General features: G+C 35.0%; 1 pseudogene; it reads left to right on the top strand.

The window, feature by feature from the left end:
- The window catches only part of LOC138153210 (protein MEMO1-like), a 68893-nt pseudogene extending 68706 nt beyond the window's left edge, over positions 1–187 (top strand).
- The last annotated feature ends 21439 nt before the right edge of the window (positions 188–21626 follow it).

The raw sequence follows: 21626 nt of genomic DNA, 5'->3' as shown, positions 1-21626 counted from the left end.
AGAAGAAGAAGAAGAAGAAGAAGAAGAAGAAGAAGAAGAAGAAGAAGAAGAAGAAGAAGAAGAAGAAGAAGAAGAAGAAGAAGAAGAAGAAGAAGAAGAAGAAGAAGAAGAAGAAGAAGAAGAAGGGCTGCGACAATGGCAGTGGTCAAGGGGTGGGGCAGGGCAGGGCAGAGCACATACAGAATAAGTGTTGGGGAGGTATAATAAATGGAATTTGGTATATGATTGTATAATGTATGTGATGGATATATGATATTTGAGGATTATTTTCATACTTATGAAACTGGGTAGTTGGGAGTTCAACAAAATCGGGATATTTGGGAAAAAAAGGGAATGCTTAGTGGGAAAAATGAGTAGTTCCAATTTGAACACGTTGAATTTGATAATTGAAACCATGGGAGATCAACAAGGATATCTTTATCTCTATGTATATGTATACACACATGTGTGTATGTGCTTATGTGTGTGTGTGTGTGTTAGGAATAGAATAAACAAAATGATGCATTCTGGAGAGGGGCAGTCAAAGTTATGTATTTCAATTTGAATTCTACAATAGAGAAATTAAGAAATGTGGTCCCAAAGGAAGGAAGAGAATTAGGAAAATGCCTGAGTTCAAATCCAGCCTCAGATACTTACACAAAAAAACTAGTTGTGTGACCTTGGGAAAGTCACCTTCCCACCTCCAAAAATAATGTAGGACTCTGGTAACAAAGTGAGAGAATTATGAAAATTTCATGAACCAAATTGACTCCATGTTGCAAAACTTATTCCATTTTGAGACTTAAGTTTCATTTTCCTGTAAATTCCACCACTTAATAATTGAAGAAATTGAGTGACACAATGTTTCACATCTGGAAAAGTCTACCTGCCCCCTCTGTCTTCTTGTAAATCCCAAAATTTGTTCATCCTCCTCTCAACTTGTAAAGTCCCTAACTTATGCTCCAATTAGAAATTGGACTATCCAATATTATAATTAATAATATCCTGATTAATATCCTGTTCATTGTTTTTTAATGCATAAAAATCTGTCTCCCCCTGTCTTTGTAGTCCATTGCTTTTCTGAGGGGGCATGTTCCCAATTTGTTGTGCACCTGTATGCCTTCCCAATAAATCAATATGCCCAGAAGCTTGAGCTTTTGTTTTGTTACTTAATGAAGTTTGCACTCAGGACAAAAGGGTGAAAATATTATTTTTAAAAGGAGTAGATGGTTGTTGGTATCAAAATGCAGTGACTTCACCAAATATGAGAACTTAGACAAAAATCACTGAATATTGGAGATAATATGTCACTGGTAAACTTTTGGAGAGTTTTTTAAGGAAATTAGTAGAGATAGAAGCAAAAGCCTAAATATTAAGTAGTTAGAAAGTAGGGAAATCCACTATAGATTTTTTTCAAATAACAATAAAAAGTATATACCTATATATCCATATATATATGCACATGCACATATATACACATTATATATATATATATATATATATACATACACACACGTATACATATATTGTTTATATGTGTGTATCCATATATATGGATAAAGGAGTGCCCAATATATTTTCAGGTCACATGGAAGAACTGGTGGATAGTAACAATACTGATAATAATAATTATTATGTCATTTATGTATTAATATGAGACAGATAATTTAATCTGCCCCTTATTTGATATGAATTAATTTAAGATAAAAGGGATAAGGAATGACAAGATAAAGTCCAGGATAAAAAAATGAGGAAATAGGGTGAAAATCAAAAGTATAGATATTATAATTAGAAAGGAAAGGGGCCACCTCTTTTCTCAGAGAGTGGACCAAAGTACCCTGTGCTGAATTACTACCTCTCTAATTTACTACCTATGTGATCTTTATTAAATTTATTATCCTCTTTAGGCATCAATATCCTCATCTGAAAAATTAATGTTGTGGACTAGAGTACCAATCTATTATATAATTTCTTTCTCACTGTTAAAATGTAAACTTCTGTTGTATTTGGTATTAATATCCCCAATATTGAGCATTGTCCTTAGCCCATACTAAATATTTAATAAGTTCTTTATCCATTTATCCAAGAAAAGAGTTCCAGATCCTGCACTACTCCATTCACCTATTTTCATTGGACACTATTTTTCTTAAAATGGGGTTTGCTCAACTTCATATAGTCCTGATGTTACTGCCTGATGAATATAAATAAAACGTAAGAATACACTTTGTCCAGTCAGAGCAATATTTTCTATAAAATACACATTAAATTTTTATTAACCTTTTTCATAGTCATATAATACTGTTGGCTCATTGAATTTGTAGTCAAGTAAGACCTTCACTTCTGTCTAATAAACTGCTGTTAAGTTGGGTCAACTACAACCTATAGTTGTGCAGCTGATTGTCTGAACCTAAGTGTAAAATACAAACAGTCTTATTAAATCCCTTCTCATTAGATTCCAGCTAACTTTCTTACCAATCCTGATTCAATTTAATTTAAATAAAACAAAACATTTGTAGTGTCTCTCTTTCAGAGATACGACATGTAGAAAGGTAAAAATAGTTATCTACTGCATCTTTCCCCCTGATCTTTTCTAAGAGAGACTAATTCCTTCCATGAGAAGAAAGAGGAGCTTGGAGCTAGACGGAAGTTCCTCTAGTCTCCTCAGGAGGAGAGGGACACTGTTCTAGGATCCATTATCTCCCTTAAATATTATTAGTATAAAGGATGTAAATTTTAGGTTCAAAGTAAAGCTCCTGAAAGGAGGGCCCCAAACTTTATATTCAAGGATTCACTCCTCACCAAATGCCAATTTCACCATAAACATACATAGAAAATAGCAAGAAAATCCATTTATCTAATTTGGTAGCAAAACAGAAATGAAAGAAAATATGTACATAAGAATTATAGTGGGGGGGGGGGCTAGGTGGTTCAGTGAGTAAAGCACTGGACTCGGAGTTGAGAGGACCCGAGTTCAGTTCCAGCCTCAGACACAACACCCACACACACACACACACACACAAACTAGCCTTGTAACCTTGGGCAAGTTACTTAACCCCAATTGCCCTCCAAAAACAAACAAAAAAAAAGAATTAAAATAGACAATATAGACAGAATGAGCTCTCACTTGCAGAGTGAGATAATCCGCTCAAAGAAGAGAGAGCAACAGATTTCACCAAGGGGGATTTCCTAAAGTTGCTAATTTAGTAAGCTGGGGATAAGTAATAACATTATCAACACTGCCAGATTCTCTCATGTAGGCTTCTTCCCAGAGTCTTTTTCTCCTATCAGCAACTCAAAAGGAGGTTGGAATGACGATCTTCCTTATCTCTTGAAGCTGGAAGACAGAAGAACACAAGATCTCTCCTTTCTCTCTTCACCTCTGTTTTCCCCTCACACAGATGTAATTGGTACTGTAAAATCAGTTTCTACCAATGATGAGAGATCCCATAGACTTTGCACCAAGTGTTATAGATTAAGCATCAATTACATGTAACTGATTTTGCTAGTAAAGAGATATAAATCTAAAAATAAGAGTCCTTTCTCTTCAGTACTCATATTTTACTGTGATCATTTTGAATATTATGTATACATTTTCCTTCCTTTGTGTTATCTATAATTTTGATCTATCATTTTATTACTAAAATCATCAAATATGCAAATCATAGGAAAGACAATTTTCCTGGGAAGATTTCCATTTCAGTTTCAACATAGTGATAGTGTTAGCTCTAAAAGATACCTTGGTGATTTTCTTGTCCTCATCTTATAGTTGAGAAAACTATATCACAAGATTCACACATTTATCAAATTTGGAATTCAAGCTCACGTCCTCTGACTTATGAATCAAAATTTTTTTCCTTTACACCATAATTTTTTAAAGACTATTCTTGGTGGAATAAATTTGCCACTACTTGCACAGAAAATTCCAGACAATAAGAGACCATTGGAATTCCATTAGTTTCCTCAGGATCTAATGATTAGCCAGAGCTCTGCTGGAAATATTAGTTATCAATAAACAGTGCACAATAAAACTGAAATGTCAAAGAAGGCAGAAAGAGTCCTACAGAAAGCTAAAGAAGATATTACATTATTAACTTGAACTAAGCAGATTTAATGAAATTAAAAGCAAGAAAAAAGAAGATATTTTCTCTTCAGGTAACATGTACACAATGCCCATAAAAAAAGATAATTTTCTAAAGCCAAGAGCAATTAAACTCTGATTCCTGGTGGATTATTAAAGTGGTGATGAGGATTATGATGATAGTGATGATTATGAAGATGGCAAAGAAAAGCACAATACTTAATAATCACTGTTCATAGGAATTGCATTCAACAAGAAATTCAATAAGCATTTTTCTCTAAATCACTATTGATTAGAGAGATGCAAATTATAAAATCTCTGAGGCACCACCTCACACCTATGAGAAATGACAAACTATGGAGGAAATGAGAGAAAATAGTACCCTAATAAACTGTTGTTGGAGTTGTGAATGGGTGTAATTATTCTGAAGAACAGTTCAGAACTATGCTCAAAGAGCTATAAAAATGTGCATACCCTTTCACCCAATACTACTACTACTATTTCTATAACCCAGAGAGATCAAGAGGAAATGATCTATACATACAAAAAAATGTCTAGCAGCTCTTTTTGTACTGACAGAGAACTGAGAATTGAGGGGATGCTCATCAATTTGGGAATGGCTGGACAAGTTGTGTCATATAATTGTGATGGAGTACTACTCTGTTATGAAATGATGGGCAGGGATTCAGAAAAAAAACAAACGGCAAGACCTAGATGAACTGATACAAAGTGAAGTAAGAAGCTGGATATCATTTGCACAATAATAGAAATGTGGCAATGCTGATCAACTGTCAAAGACTTGGCAACTTTGATCAATACAATGATCCAAGGCAACTCCAGAGAAATCATGATAAAAAAAAATGCTACTCACCTATAGAGAGAGAGCTGATGAATTCTGAATTCAAATTGAATAATTTTCTTACTTTATTTATTTTTCTTGTGCTTTTGTGATATTGCTAACATGGAAATATTTCTACATGATTTCACATATATAAGTGAGATCAGTTTGCTTACATTTGAGTGGGTGGGGAGGGATTGGAGAGGGGGGACATTTATAACTCAAAATTTAAAAATAAAAGAATGTATAAAATAATAAATATTATATTATTTAGAACTTCAATAAGTAGATAATATTACATTAATAATAGGTAATATTTAGATAGTGCTTTAAGAGTTTCAAAGCACTCTATATGTATTATCCTTTTGGTTCTCACAACAACTCTTTGAGTTAGGTGCTATGATTGCAACAGTTTAAAGATCAAGAAACTGAAGAAGACAGAGGTAAATAACTTGCCCAAGTTTATGACCCAATGATATTTATGTTCTTACCAAGAAAAAATATTAAACTCCTTTAAATAAGTAAAGAGAGCTGCTATAAATATTTTAGAACATGTAGGTTCTTTTCCTTTTTCCCTAATCACTTTTTGAAATAGAGTAAGTAGTGGTATTATGTTTTTAACAGGTACAAAATATTTTACTTAGAAAAGAAGTGAAAATAGGTTGATCATGCATTTTTGAGTTGGAGGAAAGGAAAGGGTCTGCAATTTAACAGAATGAGGAATTATCAGTGTGGAAACTCCTCTTGCAGATAAGAAAAAAAAATCTCTTTAAAGTATGGTGAGTTGCCTGAGGCACAGAAAGTTGTCGACATCTGTTTCAGAGCATCATAGAAACACAGATCTATCCTTGGAAGAAACATTAGACATAATCTAGTCAAACTTCCTTTTATAGATGAGAAAATTGAGGTCCAGAAGCTTCAACAAGAAACACAAATGCTTAGTTAATAAGTTTTGAGAAAAACTCAGGCCTTTATAAGTTCCAGAAAAACATGCCATCCATAATATCACACTGCCTCTCAAGTTGAGACTTGCATTTATTCAAGTACTGTCTTTGGAATCTAGATTTAAAAATGTAAAGATCTAGATGTTAAGTGTTCTTGATTCCAGGGTTGGTGCTTCATCTACTAGTCATTGCTACTTTATGCATGGATTATCATCATTTTTTGATAGATGAAACTGAAGTAAGTGTAGACAGTTTTAACTTATCCAAAGCATCAGAAAAGTAAATGGCCAAGCTGTGATTTGAATTCTGATATTCCCATCTGAAATCCTGTACTAGTTCGTTTACTAAGGTAAAATTTTAAGGAGACAAAGCATGTAGAACTCCTTTGGGAAATGAAGAAAACTGATATAACTAGAGAACAAAACTCAGTGGTACAAATTTGATAATATTTTCATCTGTAAATAAAACCACAAGTAAAGTATCGCAATTTGTGGTTCTTTTTTCCAATTTGTTTTAGATCATTTTCCCCACAGTGGATTTCTCATACACAAGTACTTGTACATAACTCCTAATAGATTTCCTCACTTTCTTTCTCCACTGAGTGTTGGAAATTGTTGGATAACTACTGAGGATACCATTTCCATAGATACAGTGAATGGTGATTTGCTTTGAATATTTGTTTTTCCAAGAATTAATTTAGAAAACTTGTTTACATTTAATTTCCTACCTCATCCTATCTCCTCACCTGATTTGTTAATATATTAGCACTTTGGTCCTTCTCATCCCCTTGCTTTCACCATAATTACCAAAGCATGGTGTTTTCCTTTGTGCATGAAATTTCTTTTTTATTATTTTTTTTGAAATCAGTGTTATGAACAGTGAGCCTCACATTATTTAGATCCTTTGCTAGTTTTCCCTGATCTCATGTGGGTTTTAAATTGACCTTTGATTCCATAAGGTTATATGATATTACACTAACAACAGAGCTGTCAAACAAAGGAGGGAAATGCACCCCAAAGTAAAGCCTCAAATAGGATTAGATTTAATTTTCTACCTTCTTCGGAAATACATTTATTTTGACTTAAAATGCATCACAAATGAATGATGCCACAACACGAGATAGATAGCTTGACAAGGGCATATGCCTTTAAGACCAGTCATTCATCTCTCTTACCCCTTTATGCTTTGGGAATTTTTTTGTGGTGCAATAACACATCAATAATCCTGGCTTCAAAATCTTAGATATGTAAAACATCATACCATGATAAGAGAGAAAATACTTTTACAACCTTGAGCAAACAGAGCTCACAGAGCATCAATCTTTTCATCTAAAGGTGTGTTAGAAGATCTCTAAGGTCCAATTCAGCTCTAAATCTAAAATCTTATGATTTGTGCTATCAAAGGAGTTCTTAAAGCTACAGAAACTATAATGGTCAATGGCCATACTTCATCTCCGTCCATGATTCAAAAATATCTGATGTTAATCTTCTTCTGCAAAGACTCTAATGATATCCTACATTTCCTCAGATAATCTTTATACTGATATTTAAAATGTAGATGGACAAGGTAACATCGTATACTAGAGCAGTCTTGAACTCAATAGAAACAGATACCTGAGGGCCACATATTGACTAAGAAAATCACAAATTAACATTATTGATGTTGTATTGTATTTTCATGTATTTTATTAAAAAGTTCCAATTACACATTTTTTTTCTGGGTAGCACTTTACTCAAGAGTATCACTAGGGCTTTGGCAGTTAGTTTGAGACCTCTGGTATAGTAGCTAAAGTGGTGGATTTCTAGTCATGAAGTATTGAGTACATATCCCACTTTTGACATTTACTAATTCCAAGAACTTCAGAAAGTAACATCCTTTCTGAGCATCGTGGGTCATGATGTGAATCATGAAGAGAATTTTCATAAAATCACAGGTATTTAATTCATTTTTCTAAAATGCATGTAATCTTATTTGCACCACCTATCTTGCAGGATTTTAGCTGTATATCACTATGCAAATATGATTAATTTTGGCATTATAATATATTTGCATTGATAGAGGGAATTTGTTACTAGGAATGACCTACATTGATGAAATCCCACCTTTGAGAAATAAAAATTGGACAGTGTAAGAATTATCATAGCCTCTGGGAGGTCATGAGCCTGGATGACTAACACTTTTAGCTAAAAGAATAACTGGAAAGGAGCTAAATAAGTTTTCCCTTCAAGATTAAAACTAGAATTTCTGTAGGTTGAAAGTACTTAAGTAGAACTTATAAGACAGTAGCATATTCTACAAAAAGTTAAGTTGGTTTAATATATCTCTTAGCTAATATAATTGGTAAACCAAGGGAAGGGATGAGGTTGTGGAATTTACTGTACTTGCCATGAATAAAACTTAGTATTTGAATTCTTTAGGATTTCTTCTCTTATTTACAATCTTTTAGGGATAAAATGAAAACATTTATTTTTAAAGTAACCTTTGAATATTTGTTTTAATCAAGTTGTAACTTTGTGAGTCCAGACTATTGGCATATAATGTCTCTCTATCTCTAAAATTCATAGTCCTCTAATCCCAAAGTCTTATGATTGATTTTACAATCTGTACAAACCAGTCCATCAGGATGCTCATGAAGTCTTTGGCCCATAAAGTAAACAAGAAATTCACAGTTTACAGCTTCCACCGTTTGAAAAATATAACTTGACTGATTTTAACCTAATTAATTTTGTGTCCTTACACTGAAGCTCTCTCTTATACAACACCTGAAAAAGAATGAATCATTTTTCACTCTAAAGATGGAAATAAATATTTCTGCCTATTTTACTTTAATATAAATCAACTCCTCCCTGAAATACTTAATGATTATGGGAAAAGACCAATAAGGATTTTCTAGACAATATCATTCTTAAAATAATAAATAAAAAGACAGGTAATTAAAAGCAAAATCAGTACCTGGTTCTATTATTCAGTGTGAATGCTCACCATGGGCAAAGCAAAGTAAGGGATATAGATTACTAACTTGGAAAAGTCTTTGTTTTAAATGAGAGAAAGTTATCAATGCTATGTTTTTCTTTGTAAAATTCAATAATAATAATAATAAGTTTATTATATTAAAATAGAAGTTAACAAGGAAGATGTACGTGATGTGTATCAAAAGAGAATGAAATGCTTATGAAAACAAACCAAGTTTTTCTTGGACTGAAAAGGAAATAAGGGGAGTTGTAGATTGTAGAGGTAGGAGAGCTACAAACTTCATACACGGGATGAAAACGATTGTTTGGCATACCTTTAGAGGTGAAGTAGTTTAAATACTTAATTCTTCAAAATTCCACCTATTCATTTCTATCTTTAATAAAAATAATTACATCTGTTTCAGGAAACCCTTACTCATTAACATGATTATTTTATAGATTTTTTTTTTTGCTTTTTGGAGGGCAATTGGGGATAAGTTACCTGCCCAAAGTCACATGGCTAGTGAGTGTGACAAGTGTCTGAGGATGGATTTGAACTCAGGTCCTCCTGACTCCAGGGCTGGTGCTCTATTCACTGAGCCACCTAGCCGCTCCTATTTCATAGATATCTATGCTCTTAGATCTCATATAAAATGAACTGCAGAAGCTATCAAGGTCAACCTTATTGTTTTACAGATAAAGCAAATTAGGCCCATGGAAGTAATGGAACTTACTTGAGTTCATATAGTGCAAATCAGAGGTGAGATTTGATCCAGTTTCTATTCATTGTGGATCAGTGTACTTTGTTCTCTTCCACAATCTTTCTATGTACTTAGCAAAATACCACTTATCACTTTCTCAGCTCTGTACAAACAACCACCCACATATTTCTCTCAGTCTTTTAACCAAATTTGTGATCCTAGCCTATTTTATTTATTGTATAGCTTTGTTATAGACTTTTCCCCCAACTCTGCCACCCCTTTGTCCCAGTCTCAAACTCCTGTTTTGAATAGATCCTTTGAATAGATTGTCTGCCAGAAATATTACCTGACATATTTATACCTCCTGATCTGTTGGGGCAGAAAGAGAATGTCCATTTTCTACAACAGAGCACATTAAATGACACACATTATATTTTCTTCACAGTTTAAATGATTTCCAGTGTTTTCTCAATGGAAAGCAAAGTTTTACTTCTAAGTTTTGTGAGAAGATTACATAACCTAAGAACCACAGAATCTCAGAGCAGGAAGGGAAATCAGAAGACATCTAAAAAAATATTTCCTGTCACAAACCTCCCAAGTGGCTATGTAGGCATTTTTATGTTCAGGTTAAAAATTCTCAATTCTTTCCATAGATATTGATAGGGAATGAACTGGAGATTCTGTACTACCCTGTTTTCCCCAACCCCTTGATAATATCCTATGTGTTTCCTGAAATGTGTTTCCTTCCAGTGAACACAATTCTCTAGTTAGGGATAGACTTAGGACAATTTAATCACATAAATTGTCATATACCCTATGCAAAACCCAATGGATTCTAAGAGGGGAAGATTTTGGGGGCCCTTCACCTTCATTGTGATGAGGTGAAGCAGACAGGAATGCTCAAGGCAGATGGAGAAAGCAGGATGCAGGATGTGAGATATGAGAATAGATGCAGGGTATGTCCAGTAAGAAAAGCGATGAAAGACTATACATTGAAGCCCCCCACATGGACTTACCAGAGGACTTTCCCAAAGGACCTCCAATTCCAGAACAACTTTTCCCTTCCCCTTTCCTATTCTCTTTGCTTATCTGTATGATAAAGACACCTCCAGGCTACCTGATATCCCAGGCATTTTGGAGCACTGCTTTCTCCTTCAATTCTCATGTCCCCTTTCCCTCATTTCATAAAAATACATTTAAACTAGGCACCTAATCCCAACAACAGGCTTTGCTTCCTATGGGAAGCAGGGTCTATTCTTCTCCCTTAGGGAGTCAGGGCCTAGTGCCTATGCTGTGCCTCCCAGGGGGAGTAAAGCCCACTGGGGCCCTGTCTCATGGGGAGTATGCCCATTTTTGCGCATCATCCCCATAAATACCTTTCTTTAACTTGGAGACTAAGTGAATTATTTCAGGACAATAGAATCCTCACATCTATCTGCATCATTTCATTTAGCACCTCAACATTCATGGAGTACACCCTGAACTCTTCAGTTGCAACAATATTTATTCATATTGAAATTTCTTGATCACGTGAGCAACAACATGGCAGACTAGGCATTTTCTTCAATTCCAATAACCTCTCACACCTTTCCAAAACAGAAATTATACACCAAATATAAAGTAACTTCAGCTGTTTCTATGGTCAAGGATACCTAAAATCCAAAGGAAGTTAAAAAATATCAACCCCGGGGGCAGCTAGGTAGCACAGTGAATAAAGCACTGGACCTGGAATCAGGAGGACCTGAGTTCAAATCTGACCCCAGACACTTAACACAACTAGCCATGTGACCTTGGGCAAGTCACTTAATCCCAATTGCCCTCAAAAAAAAAATTTTAAAAATCAGCCGAAACCCAGGAAATGATGTTCAGTGATTGAGTTCACTCAATACTCCTTCCCCACTTTCCGCACTGCAGGCAACAATGTTGTAATAGTGGACAAAACAACACAGCACAGGCTTACATCAATAACCACCTTGCAGCTCTTTCTCCCTTCCATCTTTCCAGTGCCATACAGAACCCAGACCCAGATTGCTGAAATTTACTAAGATCTTAACAGCCAGCTTGGTCACAGTACTTCAGGAGCAAAAGCCTGACAAGACTGAAGGACAAAAATAACAGTACTAGGAAAAGCAGGCTCTACCAGTGTCAAAGAAACCAGTCTCTTAATTCCTGGTGCCAAGCAAGAGAAATGAGAAACAGAGCAAGTGGGACAGGTCACCAGATAATGATACCATGAGTGTGGTGAGTTGTGCAGCATTCCACCATACCTAAGGGAAAGAACACAGCATCCAATTGGGACTGGTTCTGAGAACCAAAAAGTCACCTGGGGCAAAACTTAGTCTGGTAAACCATAAAATGTAAGAAATAGAGAAAGAGGTATTTTTTTGCAAGAATATCACAAGCCCCAGGTTGGAAATAGGGGAAGGGATGTTGTTTTCCAAGAGGGTCACAAGCCCCAGTTTAGCAGAAAACAGCTAGAACTAGTTCTGGGATTAGGACATCTCCAGGTAGGTCAAAAGTCACAGCTAAAAGATAGAGCACATGCTTAATGATCTTATGAATATTATCTCCCCTGCCCTTGGTGGAGCCAACACATAATTTGAACGCACATACAATGTATGTGGGGGGGGGCATGTTAAGGGGGTTAGTACAAATAAGGCAGTTCAGAAAGCTGTACACATCTGAGTACCAACTAATGAGAAAGGAGGGAGGGACCTTACTGCTGGGACAGAGGTAAAGGTACCATTATTCACCAGGATATGTGCTTCTTTGTAGAGCAACCAGGTTTGCAACCTTGCATTAAAAACTAAGAGCTTTCCTGGCTTTTACAATGAATGTTGTTCTTTATAAAGTAAGCATGTTTCTCACAAAATGTCCATAGTGGCAGGAGACTGAGACACTTCCCAGTCTCCAAGGATAACACAATCAGAATGGAGAGAGAAAGGAAGTGAATAATAAGAAAAAAATAAGGTAGGGGAGGAGGAAGTCTGAAAGCACTAATAGATTTAGGGAAAAAAAAGGAAATTCAAAGGCTTTAAATATAAACATATAAAGCAACAGAAAAAAGAAAACAAACAAAAAAGGAAATGTAGCTTCCAGATCTAGTAATCTAATTCAGGCATATATATAAGTAAATATTGGAGCAAAAAAGGAAAATAATTCAATATTTGATGAGACAGAAAACCTTACACAATTTGATTAGAAAATGGAAATTCAATTTGCTGTTCCTGCATGGTTTAAAAGGGAAATGAGAATTTTGAATACAGAATACATCTTACACAACAAAAATAGTGACAGACTATGAAAAAAAAAACTTGAATCTGAAATGATATGCCTCACCAAAAAAATAAAAAAGGAGGGAATGAGAGATTAGGAATCCACAGAAATGAAGGACAACCTAGAAGAAAAGCAAAAAAGAAAATACATTTAAATAGAATATGCTCACTATATAAGCAAAAATGCTGAAATTCAAGATGAAATGCATAGAGACAACCTGATGCAACCAGGCATCCCAAAATAACATGACAAGAAAAAAAAAACAAAACCTTTACTACAATGAAGGAAATAATAAAAGAGAACTTCCCAGAATTTCTAAGTGAAATTCCAGTAGAACAAATTCAGAGTTCAGCTGCAGGAAAAGAAAAATCTAAGGCTCTAAACTCAAAGACACATGCTTGCTAAACTTAACAATTCAATTCAGAAACAAGTTTTTCAAATGTGAGGAGAAAGACCTTCAAATGAAAAGAAAAATGCATTTGAATAATGCAAGACTATTCTGAACCCACTAGTAAAAAAGAGGGAATGGAAGATACCTTCCAAAGAATTGTGGGTTTCTGGATGAAGCCCAAAGTGACCTGTCCTACAAATCTGAGCTTATAGGCAACAGGACAAAAGACAGACATTCACTAATAAAGAAGATTGAAATATTCTTAGAAATTAAACCAGAACTGTGAGGAGATTGATTTTTTCTTGAACTCCCCAAACAGAAATGCAGGAGGAGTAAAAATATGCAGACAGCAACAGTAACTGAGTGACAACTTAAAGCTCATCAGAAGACTTTTTTTCTAAACCTAGACAAGAATTCAGAGGTGAAGGAAAAATCTGTTTGATATAATGGTGAAAAAAGAGATGGTTCATTATGGATAGAACCTGGTGACAGACACCCTGCCCACAGGTGATTGCTTCTGGTGTGAGACCAATCAATCTCAATATTTGCACATTTATCTTTCTGACTTCAAGCATTCTTGTGATTTTATTAGTAACCTCATTTCATTTTCATACTAGCAAGCTTGCACATTCACAGCTATGAGAAATAGAGGGAAAAAGTTAAAGGTGTTTTATGTGTGTGTGTGTGTGTGTGTGTGTGTGTGTGTGTGAAAGAGGGGCTAGTAACCTAGATACTTCACTGGCTTTGTCTATCCTGCCATTCTAAAGAACTCCCCATACATTCATTGCAGTTTTTCATTGTTTGCCTTTAAAACTTAAAGTTTTATGTTGCAATTATGTTCCCAAAGCAGAGTACAAATCCTCTGGTCTCTGATATCAAGTGTGCAAAGACAATTATGTGACTTTAAGCAGAAAATAAATGTGTTAGATAAAATTTCCCAAACTATCTGCAGCTGTTAACAGCTGGGAAAGATAAAAATTTCCAGTGCTTAGGGGAACCTAACCCTGCATTTCCTATAGGTTCAATGTATCAACATTCAAATTTTTTACTTTTCTGGGAATGTTATCCTCCCTCTGCAAAAGTTGAGAATTCACTGTACTTTACTAAATAAGAGGGTATTTAAAGGGAGCAAAAAGATAGCAGGAGGAAAGAAGAGTGGGTGATATGCCAGGGTCAAATCAAAGGGTAGCAATCAGAAGAAGCTGGCTTCTATGGTCTCATTAAGAGTAGAAAATACAAGGCAGTGAATGAGGAGATAAAAGATTGAAAAGGGGAGAAAAAAGAGATCTTACTTTGGAGGCAGGAGAGTATACCATTTATTTTATTTTAGCTTTCTGGAGGGGGGGGTAGAGCAATTGGGGTTAAGTGACTTGCCCAAGGTCACACTGCTAGTAGGTGTTAAGTGTCTGAGGCCAGATTTCAACTTGGGTCCCCCTGACTCCAGAGTCTCTATTCACATCTCTATTCACTATGCCATCTAGACACCCCATGGATTCCATTTATAAATGTTTTTATAGGAGAAAAGAGATGAGCATAGTATAGATAATAATAAACAGGCTATGGACCTTTGATCCAAAAAAAAGATCATAAAGTTAAGCATCATCCATTGCAATAATAATCAACAGAAAAAAACAGCTACATTAGGCAAAATAAAACCTGTACCAGGATGATTTGTAATGTCCTCTTTCCTATCCCATACTACACGTAGTGAGGAAAAACTCTTCCCTCTCTGTGAAGTACAAAGATCCCCACAAGAAGTTCATCCTTGAACAAAACAACAGAGCTCAAACCTTGGACTGACTCCTGATTATATACCATGGGTAAGGAGGACTTGTAAGTGGCAGCACCTGGAATTGGATAGGAACTATGAAGAATTGCAGATAGTATGTAAGTTGTTCCATTAAAGGACAGAAGCAACGTGGAAAGAATGAAAAATAATTGCCTGAGCTACTTGTAAGGATTTTAGACAGCTTCACTAGGAGAGGTGCTGAGTCAAATTAGAAGACACATCTGCTGGCAGCCCTACTCACAACTTCAGATTGCATAAAGGCTCTGGTGAAAGATTTTTCACTGTTTTCTGGTAGTGCTGGTATTCTTCATGAGTTTGGTTGTGTGCCCTACCTGTCTTGTTTATTGTTTTTTCTGTAAATAATCCTGTTCATTCTGTGAAACTTGCAAACAGTGTGAAGTATAAACCCTACAAATAATAACAAAATCACAAATGAGTTTGACACTGCATTTCACTCTATTTTTATGAAAAGAAGTTCAACTACAATTAAGTAGTCAGAATGTAAGTCACTTATGGTTAGTATTAGAAAGTTCAATAATCTTGGGAAAAAAAGTTTAAGGAAACTATATAAACTAGAATTATTCAAGGTATCATAGACTGATGATGTAAATCTTAAAAAAAAATTTTTTCTGTAAGAAAACCAGTTATTTCATTTGCAAAAACATAGGGAAAAAGAGAAGTTCCTGAAGCTTGGAAAAGGAAAATGCACTTATCAGCTTTAAGATGGAAAGAGTTGGTACTGAGCAGTTATATATTGGTCACCTGAAACAATTCTAAGAAAGATAGCAGAACTGAACATCTAACAACCAATTTGTTATCATCCAGATTAAAAGGCTGAAACACTAGGTGTCAATCACATTGTCTCTGAAAAGAGAACATTATATCAAATTAACTCAATTGATTTCTATGATAGAATGAAAAGTCACATAGATAAAGGACAGGTAATAGATTGAATTGGCTGGAATTTTAGTAATGTGTTTTGAAGTATACAGGCCTTTTGAGAATCAGGGCAAATCTGATTGTTACAAATTCCATTACAGGTGAAATCTCATTGCATTAAATAGCATCCAACAAAAGAAATCTGCAAAACAAAGATTATACATAATAAAGTAAATGTATATGAAGCTTATGTATACTCACAAAATATAAATAATCAATTAATTTAGAGGAGGAACAGGCCAATTCAAAGTAACAAATATACATCTTTCCCAAACTTGGCCCAAAGGAAAAAAAATCATTAATTCCATAGTTAGTATTAAAGTATTTAATTATCTGTCTTAATCTGTCTGTAAGATAGATAATACTAGCACACAATTGGAATGCTACCAAAGGTTCACTCTTGATCTGGTCATACAGGAAGACAGCTTCAAAGGGATTAATAATCTTATTTTATTTTAAGCTAGTCTTCTTACAAGAAGGTTGCTGATAAAGGGAATACCAAGCCCAATACATTCCCTAATCACCATTCTCTCAGGGGCCTGCAAGAAGAGAGGGGAGATACCTCTACATCTTGGTGGGATCCACTGAAACAAGCAAAGCGTATGGAATTCTCTTAATCCCCTCAAGTCTCAATGGGGGCTAGTTGAGGCAAACACAGATTCATCCAAACCTTGAAGGGGACAAATCAAGGCACACACAGCTTTCCAGCTTGTGCATTCAATCCTAAGGATTACCCACTCACTGAACAGTTCCCACCTGCTTTATAGGGCAATAGACAAAGAAGGCATTTTGCCAGCAATTTTACATTACCTCAGTGTTATATCCCCTGCCCATATTTTATTTAAAACATTTGCATCTATATTCATTAGGGAAATTTTAATTTTCTTTCCCTATTTTAACTCTTCCCACTTTAGGTTTCAATACCATATTTGTATCATTTTAAAAAATGGTAGGACTCCACCAATTTTCCAAAATTGTCTATTTATTATTGGAATTAATTATTCTTTAAGTGTTTGATAGAATTTAATTGTAAATCCATCTGGTCTTGGAGATTTTTTTCCTATGTAGTAAAAGAACAACATGTGTATCATAAAAAGGATTTGGTAATACTCCTTTGTATATTTTCCCTAATAGTCTATAGAGAATTGGAATTAATTATTCTTTAAAAGTTTGATAGAATTCACCTGTAAATCCATCTGGCCCTGGAGAATTTTTCCTACGGCATTCACTGATGACTTTTTCAATTTATTTATCTTAGATGGGGTCATTTAAGTATTTTACTTCCTCTTCTGTTAATCTAGCTAACTTATATTTTTGTAAATATTCATCCATTTTGCTAAGATTGTAAAAAATATGGGCATACAATTGGGCAAAATAATTATTAATTATTGTTTTAATTTCCTCTTCATTGTTGGTGACTTCATCCTTTTCATTTTTGATACTGTCAATATGGTTTTCTTCTTCCTTTTTTTTTAAATCAAAACAACCAAAGGCTTATCTATGTTATTTTTTTTTCATAAAACCAGCTCTTACTTTTTTGATTAGTACAATAGTCTTCTAAATTTCAATTATATTAATCTCTCCTTTGATTTCAGTATTTCCAATTTGATATTTCATTGAGGATTTTTAATTTATTCTTTTTCTAGCCTTTCTTGTAGTGTGCCAATTTCATTGATCTCTTTCTCTATTTTATTCATGTAAGCATTTGGAGATATAAAACTTCCCCTAAGAACTGTTTTTGCTGCACCCCATAAATTTTGGTATATTGTCTCCTTATTTTCATTGTCTTGGATGAAGTTATTGATTACTTCTATGACTTTTGCTTTGACCCACTCATTCTTAAAGGTTAGATTATTTAGTATCCAATTGATTTTTTCTATCCTTCGATGAACTTTAATTACATATAATTTTTATTGCATCATGATCTGAAAAGGATTAATTTTATATTTTTGCAATGAATTTTGAAGTTTTGATACACTAGTACATGCTCAGTTTTAGTGTAGGTGCCATGTACTGCCAAGAAATAGGTACATTCCTTTCTATCCCCATTCAGTTTTCTCCAAAGGTATAATATATCTCACTTTTTCTAAAATTCCATTCACATCAAATTTTTTTTTAGTCAATAAACAAAAATTCTTGTTTTCTATGTTCTAATATTTTCCTCAGAAGTATTATAGTCAATTTTTCTGGGTAGGTGATTGTTGGTTTAAACCTATCTCCTTTGACCTCTGGAATATTATATTCCAAGCCCTTTGATGTCTTAATGTAGAAGCTGCTAGATCTTGTTTTATCCTGATTGTGTTTCCACAATGCTCAATTGTTTCTTCCTGACCCCTTGTAATATTTTTCCTTGACATGGAAACTCTGGAATTTGGCTATAATATTCCTAGGAGGTGTTGGTATATTTTTCAAGAGGGTATTGGTAAATTCTTTCAATTTCAGTTTTGCCTTCTGGTTCTAGAATATCAGAGTACTTTTCCTCCATAATTTCTTGAAAGATGATGACTGGACTCTTTTTATTATGAGTTTCTTTTTTATTTTTATTTTTAATTTTTGCTCTTCAGAGGAGAGAAGGCAGTGCAATTGGGGTTAAGTGACTTGTACAAGATCACATGGCTAGTAGGTGTTCAGTTTCTGAGGGCAGATTTGAACTCAGGTCCTCCTGACTCCAGGGCCAGTGCTCTATTCACTGTACCACCTAGCCACCCCTATTATGAGTCTCAGGTAGTCCAATAAGTTTTAAATTACCTGTCCTAGATATATTTTCTAAGTCAGTGGTTTTTTGAAAGTGATATTTCACATTGCTTTCTATTTTTTTTTTCATTCTTTTGGAGCTGTTTTATCATATCTTGATTTCTAAAAAGTCATTAGCTTCCATTTGCTCCAATCCTATTTTGAAGGAATTATATACTTCAGTGAGCTTTTTCTTTTGAGTATTTGTTGTATTTTATTAATGTGTTTGTTTACTTTTAGTTTACAAGATCAAATTCCACAATTCCTTAAATTTCACATTCTGTCCCCCTCTCTCCCCTACCCCCCCATGGTGGCATACAGTCAAGTATAGGATCTATAAATACTTTCACATTAGACATTAGTCAGGTTATAAAGACGGATTGTATCAGATGGAATGAAAAATGGTAAAGAGGAAATAAAACCAAACAAGAAAAGGAAAAAGATCAGGTAGTTTGCTTCCATCTGGATACAAACTCAGTTCTTTCTAGTTCTTTCTCTGGATGTAGACATCTCTCTCCATCACGAGTCTTTTGGGATCGACTTATATCACTGCATTGCTGAGAACAGTCCAGTCTATCGAAGTTGGTCATCACACATACATTGTGTCTGTAATTGTGTACAAATTTCTCTTGCTTCTACTCTTCTCACTAAGCATCAGTTCTTATATGCCTCTCCAGGTAAATATGAAGTTAATCTGCTCCTCGTTTCTTATATTACAATAGTATTCCATAACATGCATATACCACAACTTGTTTAGCCATTCCCCAATTATAAAATATTTGGGACTCTACCTACCAAAACAAACCCAGGACCTATATGATCACAACTGCAAAACACTTTTCACACAAATAAAGTCAGATCTAACTAAGTGAAAAAAATATCAATTGCTTGTGGCTGGGTCAAGATAATGTAATAAAAATGACAATTTTACCTAAATTAAATTATATATTTATTGCCATACCAATCAATTTACCAAAAAACTACTTTATAGAACCAGAAAAAATATTAAAAAAATTCATTTGGAAGAATAAATGGTCCAGAATATCAAGGGAATTAATGAAAAGAAATGCTAGGTATGGTGGACTAGCTATACCAGATTTCAATCTGTATTATAAAGCAACAGTCAACAAAACTACTTGCTGGCTGAGGAATAGAGTAGTGGATCAATGGAATAGATTAGACACATGAGATTCAGCAGTCAATGACTATAGTAACCTATTATTTGATAAACCCAAACACCCCAGTTTTGGGATAAGAACTCACTATTTGATAAAAAACTGCTGGGAAAACTGGAATATAGTATGGCAGAAACTGGGCATAGACCATTATCTAACGCTATATCAATATACCAAAATCAAGTCTAAATGGGTGTATGATCTAGGTGTAAAGTTTGATACTGTGAGCAATCTCAGAAAACAGGGAATTCAGTGAGCTTTTGAACTTCCTTTTCCATCTGGGCAACTCAGCTTTTAAAGGCATTCTTCTCAGTATCATGTTGGACCTCTTTTGCCATTAGAGTAAGTCACCTTTTGAAGGTGCTATTGTCCTCAGTATTTTTTGGGTCTCCTTTAGCAAGTTGTTGACTAATTTTTCATTATTTTCTTCCTCTCTTCCTTTTTTCTTCCTTTCCTTCTTTTTTTCCTTTCCTTTCTTTCTTTCTTTTACTTTTTGAAGGGGAGAAGTCAGGGCAATTGGGGTTAATTGACTTGCCCAAGATCACATGGCTATTAAGTGTGTCTAGTGTTTGAGGCCAGATTTAAACTTATGTCCTTCTGACTCCTGGGCCATTGCTCTATTTTCTGCTCCACCTAGCTGCCCGATGATTTTCTTGCATCACTCTCATTTCTTTTCCCAATTTTTCCTCTACTTCTCTTACTTGATTTTCAAAATCCTTCTTGAGTTCCTCCATGACATGTCACTAATTCATATTTTTCTTAGAGACATTGGATGCAGGGGTTTCTACTTTTTTTTGTCTGTTTCTGTGTTTTTCTCTTCTTTGTCACCAAAGAAATATTCTAAAGTCTTATATATCTCTCTCTTTTTACTCATTTCCCCCAACAATTACCTGATTTTTGACCTCTTTGCCTTGGTAGAACTCTGCTTCCAGAGCAGAGAGTGTTGTGTCCCAAATTTCTGGTGTTTTTCCTCCTGTTATCAGAGTTTCTTGTAGGTGCCTGCCTTAGAACTTTGAGGAGGATGCCTTCTCTATATCTGCCACAAGCTCTGCCACAACAGTATTCCTAGAACTCCACCTAGAACTGCAACCCAGGTCCAAACAGGGCAAGGCAAGAGAATCCTGCCTCAATGCCAGCCAGGAGATTCCTGCAATTTCCCTCTGATCAGACATTTGGTCCCTCAAAGGGGGACCTTAGGCCAGGAAATCTGGAGGCAGTCATCCTGCTTCTAGGTGCAGGGGCCGGACCTTTCTCTCACCTAGTTCCAACAGTTTCATCACTGACCTTTTACATCCTCTTTAGTGTTTATGGGTTGAGAAAACTGGAAACCACCACAGTTGCCAGTTACTCAGTTCCCTAAGGTCTGCTCTGGCCAATCTGTGCCACCAATCTGTGCTGGTATGGCTCACATGGGACTGTGCTCCACTCCCAGCTTGGTGAAATAGATCTTTCCTTTCAGCCTGCCAGGCTGCCTTCAGCAGATTTGTTTCACTCTGTCATTTTGTGGGTTCTGTAGTTCTAAAATTTGTTTAGAATAATTTTTTACAGGTGTTGGAGGTAATTGGTCACATGGTTACCTTTACCAAGTTCAGAGAAGGGGAGGCTGAGGTCCCCCACTAATATAGTTTTGCTGTCAATTTCTTTCTTTAACTCCCTTACCTTCTCTAAAAAATTGGATGCTATACCACTTAGTGCATATATGTTTAGTAACTATATTGCTTCATTGTTTATCATGCATTTTAGTAGGTTACAGTTTCCTTTCTTATATTTTTTTAATTAGATCTATCTCTCTTTGTCTGAGATCAGGATAGCTATGCCTGCTTTTTTTTTTT

Source organism: Petaurus breviceps, unplaced genomic scaffold, assembly GCF_028583685.1.
Source record: "Petaurus breviceps papuanus isolate PSGF00001 unplaced genomic scaffold, PetGlider_PUasm1.0 90977, whole genome shotgun sequence".
Lineage (NCBI taxonomy): Eukaryota > Metazoa > Chordata > Mammalia > Diprotodontia > Petauridae > Petaurus > Petaurus breviceps.
The sequence above is the reverse complement of the archived record's forward strand: the minus strand, read 5'-3'. Positions and strand labels throughout refer to the sequence as shown.